The sequence below is a fragment of the Heterocephalus glaber genome, unplaced genomic scaffold (assembly GCF_053883595.1).
Source record: "Heterocephalus glaber isolate CG9 unplaced genomic scaffold, H.glaber_assembly_v1.0 deba00000621, whole genome shotgun sequence".
NCBI lineage: Eukaryota > Metazoa > Chordata > Mammalia > Rodentia > Bathyergidae > Heterocephalus > Heterocephalus glaber.
Genome location: NW_028258153.1, coordinates 14,696,247 through 14,720,514, shown reverse-complemented (window position 1 = coordinate 14,720,514; position 24,268 = coordinate 14,696,247). Strand labels below are relative to the sequence as shown.

At 36.5% G+C, this 24,268-nt stretch overlaps 1 long non-coding RNA gene and 1 pseudogene across 1 annotated transcript in view; one reads left to right on the top strand and one right to left on the bottom strand.

Annotated features, from left to right (window-relative positions):
* LOC147829365 (uncharacterized) overlaps positions 1-8,502 on the bottom strand; it is a 51,179-nt gene extending 42,677 nt beyond the window's left edge. Inside the window, exons 1-2 of the long non-coding RNA XR_015449084.1 lie at positions 8,199-8,502; positions 6,511-6,618 (exon numbers count right to left, since the gene is read on the bottom strand). This is a non-coding gene — a long non-coding RNA (uncharacterized LOC147829365). The remainder of the gene's footprint in view (positions 1-6,510; positions 6,619-8,198) is intronic.
* Positions 8,503-22,565: 14,063 nt separating this feature from the next.
* On the top strand, positions 22,566-23,786 carry LOC101722560 (single-stranded DNA-binding protein, mitochondrial pseudogene; annotated as a pseudogene).
* Positions 23,787-24,268: the final 482 nt, after the last annotated feature.

Below are 24,268 nucleotides of genomic sequence, written 5' to 3'. Positions count from 1 at the left end.
GTGAAAGGAGTTTTCCCCCCCAATTTCTTTCTCAGTGAGTCTGTTATTTGTGTACAAGAAGAGTTTTGATTTTTTAGTGTTGACCTTGTATCCAGCTACTCTACTGAATCTGTCAATTAAGGCTAGAAGATTTTTTGGTCTTCTTTGAAGAGTTTTTTTGGTCATCAGCAAATAATGACAGTTTAACTTCTTCCTTTCCTATCTTTATTCCTTTTATTTCTTTCTCTTGTCTAATAGCTGTGGCTAATATTTCCAGAACTATATTGAACAGGAGTGGTGATAGTGGACATCCTTGTCTTGTTCCTTGTTTTAGTGTGAAAGCTTTCAGTTTTTGACCATTTAGTATGATGTTGGCTGTTGGATTTTTATAGACAGCCTTTATCAGGTTGAGATAAAGCCATCTATTACAATTTTCAGTAGGGTTTTTATCATGAATGGGTGTTGGATTTTGTTGAATGCTTTTTCTGCATCTATTGAGATGATCACATAGTTTTTGTTCTCAAGTCTGTTAATATACTGTATTACATTTATTGATTTACATATGTTGGACTGTCCTTGCATCCCTGGGATGGATCCCACTTGGTCAAGGTGTATGATCTTCTTGATGATCTTCTGTATTCTGTTTGCCAGTATCTTATTGAGGATTTTTGCATCTATGTTCATTAGGGAGATTGACCTGTAGTTCTCTTTTTCGTTAGATCTTTCTCTGCTTTCAGAACCAAAGTAATGCTTGCTTCCAGGAATGAATTTGGGAGTATTGCTTCTCTTTCAATTTCATTAGAGTTTGAGTAGTAGTGGCATTAGGTATTCCCTAAATTTCTTGTAGAATTCAGCAGTGAAGCCATCAGGACCTGGGCTTTTCTTTGTTGCTAAATTTTTAATTAAGTTTTCAATTTCACTGATTGAAATTGGGGTGTTTAGAATTTTTATATCTTCTTCATTCAGCTTTGGTAATTCATATGTATCTAGGAATCTGCCCATTTCTTCTGAGTTTTCCATTTTATTGAAGTACAGGTTCTCAAAGTAGGTATTGACTATATTCTGGATTTCTGCTGGATCTGTTGTGATTTCACCCTTTTCATTCCTAATTCCATGGATTTGATTCTTTCCTTTTTTTGATAAAGTTGGCTAAGGGTTTGTCAATTTTATTTATTCTTTTGAAGACCAAACTTGATTCATTGATTTTTTTTGTATCATTCTCTTAGTTTCCCTTGCATTGATTTTTGCTCTGATCTTTATAATTTCCTCTCTTGTGTGAGCTTTGGGTTTGTCTTGCTCTTCTTTTTCTAGGAGCTTGAGGTTCAGCATTAGATTGTTTAATTGAGCTCCCTCTGTTTTCCTGGCATGGGCATTCATTGCTATGAATTTCCCTCATAAGACTGCTTTCATTGTGTCCCATAGGACACAATTATCCTATTGATCTCCAGTTTAATTATCCTATCATTTGATAATATACAGGGGAAAACTTCATTTCCTTTGCATTTACTTAAACATATTGTATGAGCTAGCATGTAGTCTATTTTGGAGAATGACCTGTATGCAGCTAAAAAGAATGTGTATTTTGATTTTGTGGGGTGGAACACTCTGTATACATCTATTAAGTCCATTTGTCCAAAAGTGTGGTTCAGTTCTAGTATTTTGTTGGTGATTTTCTGTATAGATGATCTGTCTATTTGTGACAGTGATGTATTGAGGTCCCCCACTACAATTACATTAGTGCTTACTTGTTTTTTCATATCCATTAATATTTTTTTCACATATATGGGAGCACTAATATTTGATGCATATATATTTATGATTGTCATCTCTTCCTCTTGGATTGTTCCCTTTACAAGGATGTAGCAAACTTTGTCTCTCTTAATTAGTTTTGAAATCTACCTTTACTGCAAATAAAATAGCTATCCTTGCTTTTTTCTGGGTTTCTGTCACATGGAGAATTGTTTTCCATCCTTTTACTTTCAATCTGTGAATTTCTGTTTGAATTAAGTATGGTTCTTGTATACAGCATATTGTTGGATCTTGCTTCTTCATCCATTTTTCCAGTCTATTTCTTTTGATTGGTGAATTGAGGCCATTAACATGGATGGTTATAATTGATACATATTGACTTATCCTTGTCATGCTATTTTCCTGTTGTGGGCTCTTTTATTTTTTATTTTTCCCCCTTTTTCTTTAATTTCTTATCTTATCTGATGGCTTTGCTCTCTTGGGCTTCGTGGAGTTATGGCCTCATTGTCTTTTTCTAGGATATTGTTTAGAATTGTTTGGAGTGCTGATTTGGTATTCATGAAGTTTCTCAGGTGTTCTTTGTCATGGAAGTATCTAATTTCCTCCCTCAATTTTGAAAGATAATTTTGCAGGATACAACAATCTAGGTTGGAGGTTATTTTATTTTAGGACTTGAGGGTTTGTGTTGAAAGGGCTGCTGGTATTCTGATGAGCTTTCCTTTGTATGTGATTTGTTTCTTTTCTCTAAGTGCTTGTAGGATTTTGTTCTTCTGTTAGGTTTCTGGGATCTTGACTATTATATGTCTAGTGTAGATTTTTTTTTGATCATGCCTAGTTGGAGTCCTATATGCCTCACTTTTCTGTATGTCAAATTCTTTTCCTCTGCTTGGGCAGTTTTCTGATATTACTTTTGTAAACAGTATTTTTTTAATGTCATTTGTACTTTCTCCTGCTTTTTCATGGACTCCAATCAGTCTTATGTTATTCTTCTTTGCATCATCTACCAGATGCTGGGTTGATTTCTCCTGGTTCCTATTTTTAAGAAATCTCTCTTTTTATGGTCACTAACACAGTCCTGTCTTCTGTATCTGATATTCTATCTTCACATTGGCTCATTCTGCTGTGAATACTTTCAATGGAGTTTTTAATCTCCTGGATATCTGTTTGAATCTGTTTCATAGATTCCATTTCTTATGTTTGGCATTCACGGTTTCCATTTTTTGCCTATGTTGAGCATTCATGGCTTCCATCATGGTCCTGAGGTCATCTATTTTTTATCTGTTTCTGTTCTAGAGTCTCTAATCATGTCTTTCATTCTGCTCACCATCTCTGTAGTTATCTGGGAAATTTTTTCTGTTTTGAATTTTTCTAGAGCCTCATTCATCTGTTTTGTTACTTCCTGTGCTATCAGTTCAGGGTGTCCAGGTGGTTGATTAACAGATTTTTCCACTTTGTTGCCCCTAGAATTTGCCTGTGGTGAGCTGGAAATCTGGGTTTGGGCTTTGTTTAGGTGTCTGCTCCGTTCTATTTTTGTTGGTGGTGCTCTTTTTGGTTTAATTTTGGGGCTGATACTTCAATATTGCTTATTGTGTATTATCTTTATTGGTTGTATTTAGAATGCTTATGGAATGATTGCTTCTCAGAGGTGTCTTCCAGGTATAGCTGGTCTTTAGCCTTTGTGTCTCTAATGAGTCTTAGACAATCTCATTTTCAGTATATCAGGGAGGACAACTGATAAGATCAGTCATGACACCTTAGCCCAAGTGATACAATCAGCATCAACAATAGCATCAAACACAGTTTAGAAAATGACAATTTGTGGTAACTATTAATCTATCACTTTTAACTGTATTAACTAGATCAAAATTGAGGACCACCCCAAAATATGTTTGTAGTAAACAAACCCTTCAATGTAGCAAATTTACCCTTTTGGATGAGGAATTAGAAGGAGTTGGGGAGGGAGGTATTGAGAGATAAAAGGAGAGGAAAAGCTTAGAAATGAGGCCAGAGGACATAGGAAGATCACACAAATTTTGGGAAACTGTTAAAGAGGAAACAACAGAGAAAAAGAACAAAAACAAGAACAGAATAAACTAACAGCAATAGGGAAGCTAAAAACTGTATTCACCTTCCTATAAGAATAATGACAATCAAGAGAAGGAAAGAGAGAAAAACAACATGAAATAGGACAGGGACAGAAACAAAGAGAGAGAGAAAGCAGAACAAGAAGGGAGAGAGAGAGAAAAAGAAAAGAATATATATATATCTATATATATATAGATATATATATATATATAGATATATATAAATTAAAAGAAAAAAAGGGCCTCCTTCAGGGTATATCTGTCATGGTAGACAATGTGGGCAGCAGTGTATAGATCTAAGTCGATTAGTCTCAGGAAGCCAGCGATAGTCCACTGAGATTCAGGCTGATTTCTGACTGCAAGGCCCAAGTTGAGGTCCCTGATCTCTTGCAGGATTGAACTCTGCAAGGTTCTACTGTGGGTTCAGCTGCCCTTCCCCTGAAGTGAGTCCGGGTTCCTATGGGAGGTGCTGATCCCACCATCTTACTAGCCACAGTGGTCCAGTGTGCCTCTATTGCAGAGATTTTCTTCACTTTCCCAGTGGGCTTCAATTTTCATCAAGGAGCCTCAGAGAGGCCCTGTCTCTTGTTCACTTCTGCTCCATATTCTGGAGCTCATAACTATGAGCTTTATGCCCCCCACCCTGCGCCTCTGCAGTACAGATTTAGATACCACACAAGGCATGGTCTAGGGGCACGACCTGTGCTACGGAGTGGTCTGGGGGTGGCTGGCCTCATCCACATGACAGTGCCTGGGCACCAGGGGTGATGTTGGCCTCCTCTGTGTCATGGTGCCGGGGTGCCCTAGATTAGTTTCTTGAACACAACAGACTGTTGGATTTTGTTTTCTGATCCAATCTGCCATCCTATGTCTTTTAGTTAAGCAGGTGAGACCATTCACCTTGAAAGTTATTACTGAAAGGTGTTGATTTATTCCTGATATTGTATTTCTGTTGATGACTCCTTTGTTTTTCTTTTCTTTATCTATTTACTTGGCTTAATTAATTCATTCCGTTGGAATTTTGGGCTTGTTGGCTTCATTGTCACTGTTTAGAATATTCTTGAGTATTTTCTGAAATGCTGGTTTGATGTTTAAGTTGTTATTTTTCATGGATTGTCCCTATTTCTTCATTTTTTTGTGATGAAACTTGTATGTTATACTTTATTGGTAATTATTTAGATGCATACAACTGTTTTGTTGAACAATCTGTAATACTTTTGAAAGGATGCAAAAAACTCTGTAGGTCTGCCATCTGTGATATTAGACTTCCTGTAATTCAGCATTTATTGCTGTATCTCTCTTCCCTCTCATAGTAGACAGAACTAATTCTAGATTAAGTCCATTCAAATCTGTTCCATACTATCAATTACTTGGGCACTGCATAACAGATAGATAGGGCAAATGAAGACTGAGAAATGTCAGTCCTAGAGCCAAGAAGTATGAGCATGTATCAGAGAAAGGATGATAATAACGCTTAGGGACTGAGTTAAGTATCAGGAAAGGATATGGGACCAAAATAACACATCCAGTTAGATTATGTCACGTTAGTACTTTTAGGATTCAGATAATGAACACACTGTTTTAATGGTGTATCTAAAGAAAATAAAAGCTATAAATCCTATTCCTATGGTGTTTGATAGTTCCATCTATAGAATTCTAAAGGAATTGCACTACTTTGAAATGGAAAGCAGAATGTGCAAATAATTATAACAATCACCAAGCTTTTGAGTTATTTAGTTAATAGATCAATGTGTATTAGATTCAAGAAAAACTTTGATTTAGTCTGCTAGACCCTACATTCTCAGTCAGTGACAGGTTGTCAATTAGATTATGAAAAGGCTGACAAAAACCTTTAAAAATATTGAGATTTCAAATAAACCCACACAACATACTTTTCCCCAAACCTTTATAAAATACTCATAAAACTTAAAAAAAAATCAAGGTTGCAGAGATCAATTATTATGCATATAGAAATGTGATAGTCCAACAACATTAAAATGGGAAACCTTTTCAAAATCTTTTCGCATCTCAGAATCTGATATTGTGTCCTCAAGGGATTAACTTTCAGTACCTCAGTACAGGTATATTAGCCTTCTTTGTGTTCCCTTTGTTCATTAAGCTACTTGCTTTATAATTCTTCCTTAACTAAATGATTTTCTTTGCAACAGAAAACACTTAATCTTGCTTTAAGAATTAGACTAATTAAAATCTGTCAGCTACATTTATTCTATATTTTAATTTCATTTGTTTCTTTGTATTGTTTCTTCTACATATACTGCCAACCAGGTATATCAGGCTCCTTAATTCATAAAATATTTGCATAAGAAAAAAAATGTGATGATACACCTAAAACCACAACCACAGTAATTGGACCACAGTTACACTTATTAATAGAGAACAATCTATGTTCATTTATAAGAGATAATATAAAGGAAGAGAGAATACTAGTTAGGTAACAGAACAACATTACTATCATATAAACAAATTAGATCCCAAGTTCTTGAAAGATTGTATTTTTTAAAAAAGGTTAAGGTGCAGGAACAAGTTTGTATTTTAAACTTCCACCATATGCTCATTTGTGTCCTTTTACCTTGGATTTTGTTTCCTTTGGAATCCTTCCATTTGGACTTTGAGTAAATCTCACCACAGTTGAAACTCCACCCACAAACTTGGTTTTGCAAAACACTGTTGAACATACCTTCTTTTAGGTAGATGCAGCCTTGGATCTTTCTCATACCCAAAATACTGGATAGATGTTGTAAACATTTCACACATTCTCAGTTAATTGTGGTATTCCTCTCTCCATCTATTTTGAAAGAAAGTTTTGCTGTGTTAATTTGGGTTGGAAGTTGTTTGCTTTCAGGGCTTGAAATACTTTACTCCAGGCTCTCCAGGCCTTCAAAGTTTGAGTTGAAGTGTCTTGTAATCCTAAAGGATTTTCCTTTGTAAGTGATATTTTGCTTTTCTCTGACAGCTTTTAAAATTCTGGGTTGTTTGTGTGTGTGGGGGGTTAACATCTGGTATTTTGACCAAAATGTGCCATGGGAGCTTCTTTTTTCACTGTAGTTTGTTAATGTTTTGTAAGCCTCGCTTACCTGTATGTTGAACTCTCTTCATTCATGGGAAGTTTTCTATTATGCTTTGTGTAAACAAACTTTTTATTCTATGTGTGCTATCTTCTAGTTTCTCTCTAACTCCAGTTAGACTTATGCTGTTCTTCTTTACTTTTTTTTCCCTGGAACTGGAGATTGAACTCAGGACCTTGTGCTTTTGAGGCAGGCATGGTGCTACTGAACTACATCCCCAGCCCCTAGGTTGTTCTTGTTAGTGTCATCTTTAATTAATTTATGAAATTCTACTGTCTGGTATTTGTTTTTCTTTCCATTGCCGCCCCCCTGAATCTGCATTTGGAGAGTTGGGAGAACTTGGGGACCATTTGATGCCTTGTTTTTCTATGTTTCCATGAATGTGGAGGTAAAGTAGGGTGAGCAGAGATGGTAGTTGATGTGAAGATCTTTTCACTTACAGGCTGCCTTCCCTTTTCTTTACCTCTTCAGCTATTTAATTTAAGTGGTTTGGACCCTGTCACTGTGATTTTCAGGAAGAATTACTACTGGTTAAAAGAAAATCAACAGATCCAATCATAAATCACTTGCATTTACACTTTTATCCTTTATCATTATTCTTTATAGTCATATTCTCGTGTTATTAGCAAGTAATATGTGATGTGGAGGGGGAAGTGAAGGGAAAAAGGGGAGGGATGGGTAAAAGAGTTGTGTAACTCATTAGGAGGAGAGCTAGATAGGAGAAATAATAATAGGTAAAAAATTTAGACATGGAGGTCAGATTTTGTTGCAGGTCTTTTACTTGGATTAAACGGTTAGTGTTGAGGGTTTTAAGAAGATATTTGTGGGGCAAGGGTGGGATGTAGGAGAAAGGAGGTGTATTTTGGGATTGAGGAAAGTTATGAGCTTGTCAGAACATATTGATGTATGTATTTGTGTGCTTGTAAAGTGGAGAAGAGGCAAGGAAGTCAGAGGACTAGTTAAGATAAGGAAAAGCAAAAGGAATAGAGTACAGATGACAGAAGGTTAATATGACAGAAGATAAGAGTGACTAAAAAATAGCAGAATACAGCAAACAAAAAAACTTGAAGAATTTAAAAAGTGACAGAAAATGGTAAAAAATAAGATATTATTATGAACTTCAGTTGGACGACAACAGGGAGATGAGAAGATGGAGAAAAAATAAACACCAACTAAATCAAAGTAAAAAACCCCATCTGACAGGAATCTACATTGAATGCTCCAACAAGTGAATGCACGTGCGATTCTCCTGTAACCACTATGCCAAAAACCCTGAGTGTTCACATAATTTCTTTCTTACCTTAGATGCAGTCTGATTGTAGTCAGTCATTCTAATTTCTCCACTTTTCCCTTGTACTCCAAATGCAAGCTAATTCAGACTGAAGAATTTTCCCCTCCAGTTAGTAGGCAGAATCTGATGCTGTCCCTTGGCTTGGCTTAGGTACTCTACCCACCCAAAGTGTGATGGCAGAGTTGGTGGGTGCATTTGTACACCATCGTGGAGCCGGGGAAGTCAGCAGAGCATTCTCCTGCAGGCAGGACTCTGAGGGCAAGGGAGAGCAGGGTGCATACTCTTGGAAGTCCACAGGTTCTGTTTGCTTGTTTGTCCTCTCTGCTCAGGATGTGGGAGAGGCGACCTTCCCTTGCCTGCTGTGAGCACTGGCAGGGCTGCCACTAGGCTGCACTATTCCCCAGTGTTTGAAAGGGAAGTGATGAAAAAAGAGGCTGGTGTGTGCACTCTGTCCTAGGAGTCCAGCCTCTGCAGCACTTGGTTGTTCCAATAAGCTGTTGGAGATTCTCTCATGATGGCCGTTCTCTTGATGGGCATGGGCTGGAGCACTGTGGACCAGCTGTGGTGGGACAGCTTTCCCTTTTCATTGATCCAGATGTTTGGTTGGATCTACATGTATCATCTTTCTGATTACTTTTCTATTTGAGGGTGTAAGTCTCTCCCCTTCTAAAGAGTACCTGTGGGTTCAAAGAATCCTCTCTGGCCTCCTCTGATGTGACTGCTCCTCTAGTCAGCCATGTTAAGACTCCAGCTCATTTTATATTTCCTTGCCCTGGTCCTGAATCAATCACTTTCCACATTAAGCCTGATAGCAGGTCATTCTGAATAGTGTTTATGACCATCAATCCTGATTGGTCAGCTTCACTGTGTTAAAATACCCCTGGTAGATTAGTGGAGCATGCTCCTGGGTGTGTTTGGGTGGGTACTCCCTATGATCCCCAGCCCTCTTTCTGGCATGGTTTCCCTGCTCTGCTCCTTCGGTTCCAAGAACCAAGCAGCTTTTCTATGCCATGCCCTTCCACCATGATGTTACAAGGCAGTGGTTCTCAAACTTTAATGTACATCAGAATCAACTGGAGGATTTGCTAAAATACAGCTCTAGGTTCCACCCCCAGATTTCAGAGGCAGTGGATCAGTGGGTGTCTGAGAGTGTGACTTTCTAGGAAGTCACAGGTGATGCTGATGCTGCTGCTTCAGATGACAACTGGCCAACAAGATAGGATTTGTGCTGCTTAGCAAGAAACCCAAGACTTTTACATTTAGTGCCAAGCAACTCGTGTGCTTCTCCAGTCTTTTGTCAAGCATGCCATCCCTTTTCACATCTGCATGAGCTATGCAAATAATGATCCCCCAATATGTCTTCCCATTCCTACTTGTGTTCCACATTTTTCTACATGTTGCAGATTACTATCCTGGCTCCCCTCTCTACAGTTTTCTTTATTCCTTCAGACTCAGAAGTATTCTTTCTCCTGGAGTCTAGTAGTTCTTGGTACATAACTTACTATGAGAAATTCAACTTGGTGGTGGATTAAATTATTTATTCACTTGGTTCTCCCAGTAGTTCGTAAGTTCTTAGGTCTTGTTCAGCTTTGCTTTTCAGCACCCAGCACAGCATAGGTGCTGAATAAACATACTACCTTTTAAGGGAAGTATTATGCTCTTACATTAAAGAAGGTACTAAGGAGTTTCCAAGAACACATCAAGATTTAATTCTAAGACTGTATATTTTAAATAAGAGAGTGGGGTGAGATATGGAATTACCCAAATGACTGAGGAACTCTGATTACTTATTTAAACCAGATTATTTCACATCTGGGGTGAGCCTGTGCTGTCTAGCACCATGGCATGAAGTTAAGCTGATTTGGCTGTTCTACTATGATCCAGACTGGTAACTCAGCCCTGTTATTTGTCTGCACTGTTAATTAGCCAACTAAAGAATTGCTATTCCACCTTTGGATTCTGTGTTTTTTGCTATCAACAGATGCCAGTTACTACAGTAGTCACCCATAGTATTCTTAACTATCACATACCCATTCTAGAGCCAGGGTTCTTAACCAACCACTTGGTGGTCATGGAATAGACTTGGTGGTCTATGCATATGGATGGGAAATAATTATGTATTAATTTACTAAATTAAACTGAAATTAAACATTTCCTCCAATTATCAATACAGGCAACAAATAGAGGGTTTCTTTTTGGTACCTGGGACTTTGTCACCAATATAAATATCTACATTTTTATATCCCCGTGCAAGTTATTGCTATTTATCATGACTTCAAAATTACAATGGTTATTGGATATACCACTGGATTTTGTTACTGGAGGTGCTAATAATGAAGTACATGTCTGACTATATTGCAAAATTTAAAGTATTTTGATATCTGTGTTTCAATAGTTAATTTCCTTTGTAATCTTATAGTTTAAAAAGTTATGTACATATATAAAAGTCCTATATATTTTATTTTACATGCTTATAGCATTACTCTGAGAAAGGATCCATAGCTTCCAATGGACTCTAAAAGGCTCAGTGACCACAGAAATGTTAGAAATCCCCACTAAGAAGAAAAGGTTATGATGCTATTCTGTTGAATTTTCTTTGCAGCATACATTTGGCAGGATAATTTTTTAAAAAACAGTAAAAAAAAATCAAGTTCAGTTTGGATAGTCATGTTTTTGTTGAAAGAATTCATAAAATAATAGAATGGCTAATGAATTGTAACAGAACATTTTCTTCTATTATTGTGTACAAACCACAAGTGAAACATTCTTTGATTTCCTGGGCTACATGCTTGCAGTGCAGTAATAGTTAAATTAATTTCTAATATGTCTCATCTCATTATAGATCTATGCAACAGTCTCTTTCAATTTTAAATTGGGCTTCAGGGAAGATTAAATACTTAGGTATTCCAGTTTGTGTAAAATTTCTAGATCCATACAAATTAAACTTCCACTGCCTAAATGACCCTAATCATTCTAATTTAACTAGATGGAGCTTATTTCCTTTTGACAGAGCTTGTCATGTTGAATCATACCCAAGGAGATGAACAGCATGCCAAATGGGTAATAAGTATTCCAGATGTTGCTTTGCTGCCTTCTAGCAAAGTTATTAATAAAAGTCAGTTGCTTCTTGTCTTTTTTTATCCTCTAATATTGCTGAGAATATAAACTTTCTTTCTCCTCACTATGATATGGTAACTTAAAAGTACATTAAGTGGGCTGCTGCAGAAGATGATTTTAGTAAAAGTACCTATCTGTTGTGAATGGTGCATCAGGGACTCTTAAGGCAATCAGGGCCTGCTGGGATTTTGGGTGGGAGTGAGGGAAGGAGGATATGAAGAAGACTGAGACAGAGATTTAAGTTTCAGATTGTGTGTGTGTGTGTGTGTGTGTGTTTGTGTGAGTGGGCACATACATATGCGTGTGTGTTTGTTACTTTTAGGAATTAGAATAAAAATAGTAATAGCTACCATGACAGCTACTCAACTAAAATGCCTGTTAAACTGTGGCAGAGGGTCTGAAGGACTCTCGATCCTCCCTCTATCCACATCTCTTCCCCATCTCTGCTGTGCCCAGACAGACCTCTGGGAAGAACCTATGGTAGCTGGTTCCTTTGGGGAATTCATGCATCTGCCTTTAAGGGACTGAAAGGAAAGTATGTTTCTGCTGCAGAGAAAACACTGGGGGCCAGAAGGAGATGGAGGCCTGGAGACAGATTCAGAGGCCAAAAGACACAAGGCCTGATTCCAGACGTCTTCTAGATAAAGACACGGTTTTTTAATACTTACTAAAAACATCTAATTTTTCTTAGGTACAAACAGATTAAAATTCAGAGCTAAGAAAAGCCTAATAATAATAATTATAATAGTTTGCCAGTGTGATGGCTTTAGGAGGCTCTTTTCTTTTTATTTTCCATTAAGTTTATTGATACATTTTAGATAAAAAATACAATTACATTCATCATTGGGATCTTGTACCATTACATGGTGTATCTTGGTTCTTGTTTTTTCCCCTTAGCCTGCCCTCCCTTTACCCCCTCCACCCTTCCCTATTTGCAAAGACTTTGTTTCCATTTTTTTCCTGCTCTCATATTTTTTCTTTTCCCTTCTTTTCTTTCCCCTACCCCTCCCACTTCTCCTTTTCCTTTAGAACTTTTCTTCCTATTATGCAATATCAAGTATACATTTTTTAAATTATAATATCAAAATTTAGAGGACATTACCATAGATTTTACAAAATTTAAAAGGATATAGAAAGCTTATCACAAAATCATTTTTGAAATAAATTTGACAACTTCTAAGAAGTACCTTGGAAGACAAATTAATGAAACTGACTTTGGAAGAAACATAAAATTTGAAGAGTACCTATTAAAGAAAGAATATTCCTAGCTTGAAAACCTACCTATATGACAAAAATAAGCTCATATACATTTTAACTGATAAATTATATCAAACTTTTAAAGCAGAAAAAAAGGAACATTTCTCCCCTCATTTCAGGAAATGAACATTCTGCTAATACTAAAACTGGATAAAGATAATAGAAGAAAAAAGCATGAACATAGATAAAAATTTGTTTAACAAAACAAACTATTAGAACTTAGATCTGGCAGTATGTAGAAAGTGGTTTTATTATAAGGATGGCAGTGTTGGTTAAGCATTGGAAAATCCACTCTTGTAAGTCACCATTTTAACAGAGGAAAGGAAAAAGTCATATGATCTTGTGAGTAATTGCAAAAAAAAATATTGGACCAAATTCTACAGCTGTTCATTGTAAAAGCTATCAGGAGACTAGAAGTAGAACAGAACCTTCTCAACGAATAAGACATGTACTGCATACTTCAGCAAAAATGCCTTATATGAATGGAAAAGAAACAATGCTTTCTCCCTAAGGTGGGGAACAAGGGCAGATATGCTTACTCTTCACCTGTCCATTAAACTTTGAAACATAGTCCCAAACCAAAATAGTCTGGCAATAAAAAGAAACAATTAGCATAGGACTGGCAAGGTAGAAGTAAAATCCTCATATGTAGATGAAATGATTATCTACAGAGAAAATACTAAGAAATCTGTAGAAGCCCCTAGAACTTGTATTTGAATTTATCAGGATTAAAAAATACAAGGTAAATATAAAAATACAGATCTATGTATACTTGCTATAAATGTAGAATTGGATATTGAAATTTAAAAGTGATGTAGAAGTACAAAGGACCTAGAAAATTCAAAAGAAGAAAAAAGAAAAAAAAAAAAAACGGGTTGGAAGACATTTATTACCTAATTTTTTTTTTGGTACCGGGGATTGAACTCAGGTCCTTGCACTTGCAAGACAGGTGGCGGGACCACAGAGCTAAATCTCCAACCCTTATTACCTAATTTTAAGACTAACTCTAAAACTACAGTAATCAAGGCAGTGTTGGTGTAAGGAAAGACATATAGATCATTGGAATAAAACAGAAAATCTGGAAATAGAACCACACATTTATGGTCCACTGAGTTTTGCAAGATTATTTAACATTAACATTTTATAGAACATAAACTCAACTCAAGAGCAGAGGAAAAGATAGTGTTTTCAGCAAATAGTACTAGAACACCTATTATCTGTATGTAAAAATTTAACTTAACCCTTTATTTCCATACATAAAAATAATTTGGAAGGATCTATGAACCTAAATATGAAAGGCTGAAACTATAAAACTTTAAGAAGAGATTGTAAGAGAGGATGTTCATGAATTTCGGGTAGGCAAGAATCTCCTAAGACACAAAAAACACAACATATAAAAGAAAAAAATTGATAAATGAGCTTCCATCAAAATTTAGAACTTTAAATGACACCATTAAAAAATGAAAAGTAGTCCTTAAACAAACCATATTATAATACATATAACCTATGGCCAGAATATATAAGGAACTCTTACAGCTCATTAATAGACAACCCAATTAAAAATTAGACACAAGAAGATGATAAATAGCTAGTACACCACAAGGAAAAGTGTGCAACACTAGAATCAGAAAAATACTAATCAGTACAATAACAAGAGTGTATTATACACTCATTAGGGAGATGAAGTTAACAGTTTTAAAATAACAGATGGCAGCTTAGGTGTGAACCAGTTAGAACTTTCGAATACTGCTAATGTGAATGTGAAATGATAAAACCATTTTGGAAAACAACATAGAAATTACTTGTATTACTGTTAAGAACCAACATTTCTGTTCTTAAGCTTTTACTTAAGAGAAATGAAAAGACATGTCCACAATAGATTTGTACATACAAGTTGACTATCTCTTATCTGAAATTCTTGGGACCAGAAATGTTTCAGATTTTGGTTTGAAATCCACTTGATCTGCAAAGAGGATAGCTACTCCTGCTTTTTTTCTGGTTCTTGTCCCATGGAGTATGGTTTTCCACCCTTTAACTTTCATTCTATGAGTTTCTTTTTGAATTAAGTGTGTTTCTCATATGCAGCATATTGTTGGATCTTGCTTCTTGACCCATTCTGCCATTCTATTTTTTTTGAATGGTGAATTGAGACCATTCACATTGATGGTTATAACTGATACATATTGACTTATCATTGTCATGACTTTTTTGTTGTTGTTGGATTCTCCCCCTTTGCACTTAATTTCTTGTTGCACCCAACAGATTCATTCTGCTGAGATTCCTGGGGTTGTGGTCCTTGTTGTCTTTTCCTAGGATATTGTCTAAAATATTTTGAAGTGCTGGTTTGGTATTCATGAAGTTCCTAAGGTGCTCTTTGTCATGAAAGTATGTTATTTCTCCATCAATTTTGAAAGATAGTTTTGTAGGGTACATCAATCTGGGTTGGAGGCTGTTTTCCTTTAGGGCTTGAAATACATCACTCCAAGCTCTTCTTGCCTTGAGGGTTTGCATGGAGAAGTCTGCTGTGATTCTGATGGGCTTTCCTTTGTATGTGATTTGTTTCTTTTCTCTGCTTGTAGAACTTTGTTCTTCTTTTGGGTTTCTGGAATCTTAACAATTATATGCCTATGTGTAGATTTTTTTTGATCAAGGCTAGTTGGAGTTCTATATTCCTCACTTATCTGTATGTGAAGTTCTTTTCCCCAGCTTGGGAAGTTTTCTCCCATCACTTCTGTGAAAAGTTTTTTTATGTCATCTGCACTCCTGTTTCTTCATTGACTCCGATCACTCTTATGTTATTTTTCTTTTTTTAAAATTTATATATTAATTGGTACATTTTAGGTATACAATACATTTATATTTATCATTGGGTGTTTGTACCTAAACATGATGTATCTTAGTTCTTATTTTTTCTCCCATTACCTATGCACCATTCACCCCCACCACCCTTCCCTATTTACATAGACTTTGTTTCCAATTTTTTTCTTTCTCATAATTTTTCCTTTCCCTTCTTCTCTTTCCCCTTCCCCTCTTGCCACCCCTACCCCTTTGAACATTTTCCTACTTCAAATTATCAATTATTTGTTTTAATCATTTTCCTCCTTATTTACACTTTTAGTTTCTCACACTAGAGATACTATTGGTATTTACATATGTGTGTCCTATTTATTTCACTTAAGAGTATGGCCTCAATTTGCATCCATTTAGCTATAAATGACTCTAGTTTCTTGTTCTTTATGGCTGAGTAGTACTCCTTATAATAATAAAAAAAAACAAACCACATCTTCTTTATCTAGTTTCCAGTTAATGGGCACTTGGGCTCTTTCCAAACTTTAGCTATTACAAACTGTGCCACTATAAACATAGGTGCACAAATATCACTGTGGTATGATTCTTTTAATTCTTTGGGGAAGATACCCAGTAGGGGAATAGCTGGGTCAAATGGGACCTCTAGTCCTAGTTCTTTGAGGTATCTCCATACTGATTTCCACAGTGGTTGCACCAGTCTGCATTCCCACCAACAATGGAGAAGGGTTCCTTTCTCTTCATACCCACACCAGCATTTGTTATTGGGTGATTTCTTGATAGTAGCCATTCTTTGTTGTGTGAGTGGAATCTCAGTGTTGTTTTCATCTGCATCTCTCGAATGACCAGTGATGTTGAACATTTTTTCATATATTTATTTGCTGTTTTTACTTCTTTGTCTGAGAAATGTCTGTTCATTTTGGATACCCATTTTTGAATTGGGTCTTTGAATTTGGGAGGTCTGATTTTTTTCAATTCTTTATTTATTCTAGATAGTAAACTTTTGTCTGAGGTATAGCTGCTAAAAATTTCTTCCCATATTGTAGGTTGTCTCTTAGCTCTGTTGGTAGTTTCTCTTGCAGTGCAGAAGCTTTTTAATATGATGAGATCCCAGTTGTGGATTCTTTGTGTTAGCTCCTGTGCTAATGCAGATTTGTTCATAAAGTCTTTTCCTATGCCAATGTCATTGAGAGTTCTACCTAACTTACCTTCCAGCAAGTTTACTGTTTCTGTCTTGATATTTAGCTCTTTAATCCACTTAGATCTTAGTTTAGTGCATGGTGATAGGTATGGGTCTAGTTTTAATCTTTGGCAGGTTGAAATCTAGTTTTTCCAACACCATTTATTAAATAGGCTACCTTTTCTCCAATGAGGGTAGTTGGCTCCTTTGTCAAAGATGAGGTGGCTGAGTATGTCTGGAGTTGTTTCTGCATCTTCTAAATTATTCTACTGATCTTCAGATCTGTTTCTTTGCCAGTACCATGCTGCTTTTATCACAGTAGCTTTGTAGTATAGTTTCAAGTTGGTGATTGTGATACCCCCAGCCATGTCTCTGTTGCCTAGAATTGCTTTTGCTATTCTAGGATTCTTCTGATTCGAAATGAATTTTTGGATTGTTTTCTCTAGTTCTGTGAAGTATATTGTTGGAATTTCAATCAGCATTGCATTAAATCTATATAGTAGTTTTGGAAGTATGCTCATTTTCACTATATTGATTCTTCCTACCCAGGAACAAGGGATATCTTTCCATTTTCTTATGTCCTCTTTGATCTCTTTTTTCAGAGTGCTGTAGTTTTCAGTGTAGAGGTCTTTCGCTTCCTTTGTTAGGTTGATTCCTAGATATTTCATTTTTCTAGATGCTATTGTAAAAGGAATTTTTCCCCAAATTTCTCTCTCGGTGAGTCTGCTATTTGCGTATAAGAAGGCTATTGTTTTTTGAGTGTTGACCTTATATCCAGCTACTGTACTGAATCTGTCAATTAGGTCTAGAAGTCTTTTGGCTGAGTTTTTTGGGTCTTCTATGTAAAGTATCATATCGTCAGCAAATGATGACAATTTCACTTCTTCCTTTCCTATCTTTATTCCTTTTTTTTCTTTCTATTTTCTAATTGCTATGGCTAATGTTTCCAGAACAATATTGAACAGGAGTGGTGATAGTGGGCATCCTTGTCCTTCTCCTGATTTTAGTGTGAAAGTTTTCAGTTTTTGACCATTTAGTATGATGTTGGCTGTTGGTTTTTCATAGATAGCCTTAATCAGGTTGAGATAAAGACCTTCTATTCCAATTTTCTGTTGCATTTTTATCATGAATGGGTGCTGGATTTTGTCAAATGCCTTTTCTGCATCTATTGAGATGATCATATGGTTTTTGTCCTTGACTCTGTTAATATAGTGTATTACATTTATTGATTTACATATGTTGAACCATCTTTGCACCCCTGGGATAAATCCAAATTGGTCAGGGTGTATGATCTTCTTGATGACCCTCTGTATTCTGTTTGCCAGTATCTTGTTGAGGATTTTTGCATCTATGTTCATTAGGGAGATTGGTCTGTAGTTCTCTTTTTGTTTTGGGTCTTTCCCTCGTTTTCGAATCAAAGTAACACTTCCTTCCAGAAAAGAATTTGGAAGCCTTGCTTCCCTTTCAGTTTCCTTAATGAGTTTAAAGAGTAATGGCGATAGCTCCTCTTTAAACGTCTTGTAGAATTCAGCAGTGAAGCCATAAGGACCTGGGCTTTTCTTTGTTGGTAAAGTTTTTATTACATTTTCAATTTCACTCATTGTTATTGGGGTATTTAGAATTTCTATATCTTCTTCATTTAACTTTGGCAATTCGTATGTATCTAGGAATCTGTCCATTTCTTCTGTGTTTTCCATTTTATTAGAGTACAGGTTCTCAAACTAGGTATTGATGATCCTCTGGATTTCTGCTGGGTCTGTTGTGGCTTGACCTTTTTCATTCTTAATTGCATGGATTTGAATCTTTCCTTTCCTTTTTTTGATAAGGTTGGCTAAAGGTTTATCAATTTTATTTATTATTTCAAAAAAACAGCTCTTCGATTCATTGATTTTTTTGTATTGTTCTCTTAGTCACCATTGCATTGATTTCTGCTCAGATCTTTATAATTTCCTTTCTTGTACGAGCTTTGGGTTTGTTATGCTCTTCTTTTTCTAGGTGCTTGAGGTTCTGCATTAGGTTATTTAACTGAGTTCTCTCTGTTGTCCTAATATGAGCATTCAGTGCTATGAATTTCCCATGTAGAACTACTTTCATTGTGTCCCACAAATTCCTGTATGTTGTACTGGCATTATCATTTACTTGTAGAAACTGTCTAATTTCTTCTTTAATTTCCTCTGTGACCCATTGGTTGTTCAGGAGAATGTTATTCAATCTCCATGTGTTTGTGGATGTTTTGCGGTTTCTTATGTTATTGATCCCCAATTTTATTGCACTATGTTCTGATAATATACAGGGGATAACTTGAATTCTTTTACATTTACTTAGATTTGCCCTATGAGCTAGCATGTAATCTATTTTGGAGAATGACTCATGTGCAGCTGAAAAGAATGTGTATTCTGATTTTGTGGGGTGGAACACTCTATAAACATCTATTAAGTCCATTTGTTCAATAGCTTGGCTCAGTTCTAGAATTTCATTGTTAATTTTTTTCCTAGATGATCTGTCTATTTGTGATAGAGGGGTATTGAGGTCCCCCACTACAATTATGTTATTGTTTATTTGGTTTTTCATGTCCATTAATATTTGTTTTGTATAGTTGGGGGCATTCATTTTTGGTGCATAAATATTTATGATTGTCATCTCTTCCTCTTGGATTGTTCCCTTCACAAGAATGTAGTGACCATCTTTGTCTCTCTTAATTAGTTCTGGTTTGAAATTTGCTTTGTCTGCAAATAAGATTGCTACCCCTGCTTTTCTCTGGGTTCCTGTCATGTGGAGAACTGTTTTCCATCCTTTTACTTTCAGTCTATGAATTTCCTTTTGAGTTAGGTGTGTTTCTTGTATACAGCATATTGCTGGGTTTTGGTTCTTAATCCATTCTGTCAGTCTGTTTCTTTTGATTGGTGAATTGAGGCCATTATCATTGATAGTTATAATTGAGAGATCAGTATCTCTCATTCTCACCATGATGTTTTATTGTTGTTGGCTCTTTTATTTCTTATTTTTCCGCCTTTCCCTTTAGAGCCTTACCTTGTGTGGTGTCTTCTCTCTGTTGGCCCTCATGGAGTTGTGAACTTCATTGTCTTTTTCTAGGATATTGCATAAAATTATTTGGAGTGCTGGTTTAGTGTTCATGAAATTTCTCAGGTGTTCTTTGTTGTGAAAGTATCTAATTTCCCCATCGATTTTGAAAGATAATTTTGCCAGATACAACAGTCTAGGTTGGAAGTTATTTTCTTTTAGGGCTTGAAATACTTCACTCCAGGCTCTCCTTGATTTGACGGTTTGTGTTGAGAAATTTGCTGTGATTCTGATGGGCTTTCCTTTGTAGGTGATTTGTTTCTTTTCTCTAACTGCCTGTAGAATTTTGTTCTTCTGTTGGGTTTCTGGGATCTTGACTATTATAAGTCTATGTGTAAATTCTTTTTGGTCGTGGCTGGGTGGAGTTCTATATGCCTCATTTATCTCTGTGTCCAATTCTCCACCTCTGTCTGGGAAGTTTTCTACTATTACTTCTGTGAACAGGTTTTTAATCTCAATTGTACTTTCTCCTGTTTTTTTGTGGACTCCTATCAGTCTTATGTTATTCTTCTTTGCATCATCTACCAGCTGTTGGATTGATTTCTCATGGTCCCTTACTATCTTTAAGAAATCTCTGTTTTCATGGTCCTTCACTGCAATCTTGTCTTCTATATCTGATATTCTGTCTTCAGATTCTCTTAGTCTGCTCTGCATGCTTTCAATGGAGTTTTTAATCTCCTGAATATCTGCTTGAATCTGTTTCATGGATTCTATTTCTTTTTTATGTTGGGCGATCATGGTTTCCATTTCTTTCTTATGCTGGGCATTCATGGCTTCCAGCATGTTTCTGATCTCATCTATTTTCTTATCTGTTTTTGCTCTAGAGCCTCTAATCATGTCTTTCACTTTACTCACCATCTCTGTGTTTATCTGGGAGATTATTTCTGCTTTGAATTTTTCTAGAGCCTCATTCATCTTCTTTGTAACTTCCTGTGCTATCAGTTCAGAGTGTCCAGGTGGTTGATTATCAGACTTTTCCACCTCATTTACCCCAGAATTTGCTTTTTGTGGCCTGGAAGCCTGTGTTTGTGCCTTGGTTAAGTGTCTTCTCAGTTTTGTTTTTGGTACTGTCCTTGGTTTAATTTCTGGGTTGATATTTCAAAATTGCTTACTGCAGGTATCTTTGTTGCTTGTCTTTAAAACCCTTGTGGAATGATTGCTTTTCAGAGGTGTCTTCCAGATATGGCTTGTGTTTAGGTTTTGAGGCTCTAATGACTCTGAGGCTATTTTATTTTCCTTATACCAGGAAGGAAAACTGGTTAGATCTATCACGTTTAACTATGTGCAGTATAATCCCCTGTGCCTCTGTAATGTGGGACCAGGAAGCAGAAGAGCCAGAAGGTGGTGGCTGGAGGGGGGGTGCAGCAGTGGAACTGGGCCTTTTGTGTGGCTAAGTGGAGTGCTGGATGGAGGCGGAGCTCCAAGTCATTCTTGGGACCTCACTGTGGCGTGGCCAGGAACTGGGATACAGCTGAGGAGCTTCATGCTGCTTGGCTGTCCCGCGGAGAGCTGGAAATGTATGTCTGATGGGAAAGCAGCGTCTGTTTACCTATCATGGTAGAATTTCATAGAAATGTTCAAGATCGGTGCTCCTTGTTATTGTTTCCATATGTTTAGCTTGTAGAGGTTTCAGTCCCTAATCAGCTGGCTCCAAGACAGAGTGCCAGAGGGCAACAGTTCATGGCAGTGGAATACAGCAAAGGAATATGTTATTCTTCTTTGCATCATCTAGCAGCTGCTGGATTGGTTTCTCATTGTCCCTTACTATTTTAAAGCAATTTTTCTTTTCCTGGTCACTAATTGCAATCTTGTCTTCTATATTTGAAATTCTGTCCTCACATTGGCTCATTCTGCTTTGTAGACTTTCAATGGCATTTTTAATCTCTTGGAAATCTGTTTGCATCTGTTTTATAGATTCCATTTGCTTCCTATGTTGGGATTCCATCATGTCCCTCAGCTCTTCTATTTTTTCATCTGTGTCCTCTCCAGATTTATTAATCATGTCTTGCACTATGGGCACAATCTCTGCTGATATCTGAGAAATTATTTCTGATTTCATTTTTTCTAGATCCTCTTTTGTTGCCAGTTCAGGGAGTCCGAGTGGTTGAGTATCACATTGTTCCATCTCCTTTCCCTTTGGGGTTGCTGTAGGTGATCTGGAAGTCTGGTTTTGAGGCTTGTTTACCTGTCTTCTCATTTCGATTGGGGGTGTTTGCTGCTGGTTCCCGCGTGGCTCACCTCCTCTGCTCTGGGAGTGGTGCTATGGTGGCCCCAAAGCCTACTCATGGGTACTGGGAGCAGCACACCCTTAGGAGGCTCTTTTTTTTTTTTTTTTAGTTCTTTTATTGGTACATTTTAGGTATACAATTTGTTTACATTTATCATTGGGTGTTGGTACCTGTACATGATACATCTTGGTTCTTATTTTTTTTCCCCATTACCTGTGCACCCTTCACCCCCTCCACCCTTCCCTATTTACATAGGTTTCATTTCCATTTTTTTTTCTTTTCTCATAGGTTTCCCTTTCCCTCTTTTCCTTTCTCCTTCCCCTCTCTTCACTCCTTCATCTTTGGACCTTTCTTCCTATTTCAAAACTATCAATTATTCATTTTAAGCATTTTAACCCTTGTTTACACTATCAGTTTCTCACACTAAGGAGGCTCTTTTCAAAACTACTTTGTGATGCTGGCTGGCATGTCAGGTGAGGGAGTGAGGAAGGATCTGTGCTAGTAGAAACTTTGGTGTTTCTTCTGGTTCTCCTACATTATCCAATGAAAGTGCCACCTTTGAGAAAGAGTGCCTGCCCATCCCCACTTCGATGCAGGTGAAGCCCAGTCTTGTGCTTCTTGGTCTTAGCTGGTGGGAATAAGGCAGCATTTTTTCTTTTTTCGCAGAAGAGCCCAAAGTTTAGATTGTAAAAAAATAAAATACTAGCCATGATTTTTTGAAGACCTGTGTTACAGGTGCATCAGTTTGTAAGACATTAGTCTGAAGTAGTCAGCAGTTTGGTTCTTGAAAGATCTCTGAATCAGCGCAGTTGCCTGGGGGAGTGGGTCAGGACCCTTCATGAAACAGGTGGAAGGAAAAAAATCCAGTCATCATATTTTTCTCTAGAAACAAATGAGATGTGGTAGTCAGGGGACAATGAAGCATACCAAATAGGTGATATCAGTCAAAAGAAGGCATGGCACGGAATATCACTGTTTCTGCCAGGCCTTAGAGATGTAGCATATGAGTATGTGAAAAAGGGGTCTCGAATTTTCGTGGAAGGGAGAGCAGACTACGGTGAATACATGGATAAGAATAATGTGAGATGACAAGCAACAACAATCATAGCTGATAACTTTATCTTTTTGAGTGACCAGATAAAAGGAAAGGAATGAATGGATGATTCTTTGGCCATTGTTTAGTACAAGCTCGTTTTCAAGTCATGTATAGTCTTTATAGTTTTAAAGACAAGAATTAAAATCATATTTTATAAAAAAATACTTTGGGCTTTGTGAATTGTATTAAAAAATTGGGCTTCCTCTACTCCTTCTCCTTTTAAAGCCATGGAAAGGCCTTTATATTTCTACCAGAATAAAAGGATCATTTAGTATTACTCAGAGAAAAAAGAAAAATTTAAATAATTAAAAAGTGGAATAAAGTTATGGTCTTCAGAAAATAGTTCCAATAGACCTCATAACCCGTATTTAAATCTTCTTAAATATACAGCTGTGGAGTCCCCTCATCTTTCATGGTTTGGGTTCTAGTTAACAATAAGTTCAAACTGCCTTGAACTTTGAAATGGGAGAAATTTAGCATTAAAATCATGTTTGTTATGAATATTTGTAGTGTTTCTGATATGCCTGAGTAGTTGGGTAGATTCTTTAATGTTCATACTATTTCTTCAAATGTCAGTAAAGAAATGCAATTCTGGGTGCAAGTAACTTTTTCTATCATCTTCATTGATTTTTTTTTGCTTATATTCTTTTATTGTTATATTTTAGGTATACAATACATTGACATTTATTATTTGGTGCTTGTACCTGTACATGATGTATCTTGGTTCTTATTTTTTCCCCATTACCTGTGCTCTTCACTGATTTTTGAAATTCATTAACAATAAAAGTTATTAAACTGAGTTCTACTGACACCTGCTGGACAAAAATCTACCTTACTAACCCAATAACTTTAGTAACTGGTTAGTATGGATTAATTTGGAAAACAAAGGTATAAGTGAAATTGAAATAGAACTAATTTAAACATAAAATAGCTAATGAATTTTCAATGTTTTTTTTTTTTGAGACAGGGTTTTACTCTGTGGTCTAGGCTGGCCTTGAACTCTTAATTCTCCTGTCAGTCTCCCAAATGCTGGGGTTACACCACTTAAAATTTAGTAAAGGTTTCCAAGTCCATTTTTCCATCTGGTAAAATCACACTTCAGTTTGGTAGTTTAACATATTTTCTGAGAGCCCCCCGTGTGTTAGAAACTGTGTGGACACAGCTGGTTCAGTCACAAGAGGGTCTTTAATCTCACAAGGAGTGAAGGCTCTGATGGGTCATTTCAGAAGAGTTCTATTCAGTTCTAGCCCTGGTTCTCTTTCTCCTGTACTCTTGGTTCCAATGAGATATTTGGTCTGGTGGGCAGTGAAAAAAT